The sequence below is a fragment of the Myotis brandtii genome, unplaced genomic scaffold (assembly GCF_000412655.1).
Source record: "Myotis brandtii unplaced genomic scaffold, ASM41265v1 scaffold888, whole genome shotgun sequence".
NCBI lineage: Eukaryota > Metazoa > Chordata > Mammalia > Chiroptera > Vespertilionidae > Myotis > Myotis brandtii.
In genome coordinates, this window is record NW_005371636.1 from 845893 (window position 1) to 848035 (window position 2143).

A 2143-nucleotide genomic window follows, 5' to 3' on the forward strand; every position below is an offset into this window, starting at 1 on the left:
CAGAGAGGGAGCCACCCAGAGCAGAGGCGACTGGCTCATCTTGTCACTGCTGTGGGCCCGGACCCAGCAAACATGGTGAGTGAGTGAGTGAGTGAATGGGTGGGTGAGTGGGTGAGTGAGTAGGTGAGTGATTGAATGGGTGGGTGAGTGGGAGGGTGGGTGAGTGAATGAATGTGTTAATGAATGAGTGAATGAATGAACAAGTGAATGAATGAGTGAACTGAGTAAATGAATGAGTGAATGGATGGATGAGTAAATGCACAAGTGAAGTAATGAATGAGTGAATGAGTAGGCGAATGAATGAATGGATGAGTGCCTGAGTGAGTGAATGAGTGAACCCCACTTCCTTTCATCGACTTACTGATATTTATTAAGCGAAGAACGCTCCACGGGACGAGAAGTTGCGCGTTTCGGGGAACAAAATGAGGAAGGCGGTAACGTTGAGACTAAATTTCCATTCTCGTCATCTTTCCCATGGAAACGATAAAAATAACTGAGATAGAAAACAACCTCCTTCCTCGGTTATAAAATCTGCTTTCCTGCCCGGCCGGCGTGGCTCAGTGGCTGAGCGTCGACCTAGGAACCAGGAGATCAGGGTTCCATTCCTGGTCGGGGCACAGGCCCGGGGCAGCGGGCTCCATCCCCAGTAGAGGGCGTGCAGGAGGCAGCTGATCCATGATCCTCTCTCATCATGGATGTTTCTCTCTCTCCCTCTCCCTCTCCCTTCCTCTCTGAAATCAATAAAAAAAATATATATTTTGTCATTTAAAAAAAAATTGTCATTTTAGCAGGTGAAAAGCAGCAGCTGCCATCCAGCCTGGGACAGCCTCCTTCCTGACGCCGCCGTGGCCGCTCTGGCAGCTGAGGGAGCACCTGCATGGGCCCTGCCCCCCGTAGGAACAGAGAACCCCCAAACCGGCCTCTGCTCCGGGGACCCCACCTTCCAGGCCGCACTTTTTCGGAGCCCGAGCCCAGGCGGGTCCGGGCTGCGGTTTGCCGGCTAGACCTGCCCCCGGCCTCGTCACCACCCTCAGCTCAAACCCATCCGTCTTCTTTACTGCTGGGCGGTGCCCTCCCCCCACCCCCCACCTGCTCTGGCGGGTATTTCCTCGGAAACGTAATTCTTGTTTATCTATTCAGCCCTACTCATTTGTGCCCTGAATATTCTAGCACAAAGCAAGCCCGTGCGGGGGGGGGGGGGGGGGGGGGGGGGGGCGCGTCGTGAGAATAAATCAGACGGATCAGCTAAATAAGTCTCCATCCACGGCGTCTAAACAAAACCGCGGGTGAATGGTGACAGGCGGCCCTACAGAGACTGCGAGCTTGTGGCCTCCCCTTCGTGGCCAAGATGCCCCCGGAGGCTCCGGACTGAGCGCTTTTAACGAGCAGCACCAGCGTTGGCTCCGTGTTTGGGAATCAGAAGAACCCATTCCGTCATCGATTGCCAGGGGGAGCCTCGAAATGACTGCGCCATCGTACCTCCGACCCTACAGGATCCTACTTGCACGTCGCATGAGATTCCCACACACACAGAGGTGAACTGACTGGACTTAAAAGCAAAAACAAACCGACAAAAAAGACGTTTTCCGTTACAATTCTTTCTGTGGGACTGGGTATTAGCTAAGGATGAAAACGCCCTTTTGCCTCGTATTAAAATCAGTCGCGACGGTATCGTTTTTCCCAAGTGAAGCCGCTCACCCACAGTGAGTCACCGTCATTCAAGATCTCGGGTCTCGGGAGAGGAAACCTAAGTGTCCTTTTCTCCCACCTCTTCCTCAACGCTGTCTCTTCTCCTTCCCGTGGGTCCCAGGTGCCGGCGTTATCAGCAGAGCCACCGTTCCACCCCTCGCCGAGACCCCTCCTCTCCCCTGGCCAAGCAGCCAGCTCGGGGTTAACGAAGTCAGAGCGAACGCAACGGAAAACTGTCATTTTCTATCCGCTCCGCCAGTCTTCCCGAGGAATCTCCCCAAACCGAGTTTTAATTTTGCCTTCACGGTCCACCCCGGTGACCCGCCAGCGGCCACCCGCAGGGACCCCCAAAGGTCACTAAGATTCCCAGTCTCCTACTGTCCCCGATTCAAGTCTCTCCTGTCCTTGAACCCCACGGCCGGCCGCGGTGAGCGGGGCCTGGCTCTGCAGTGAA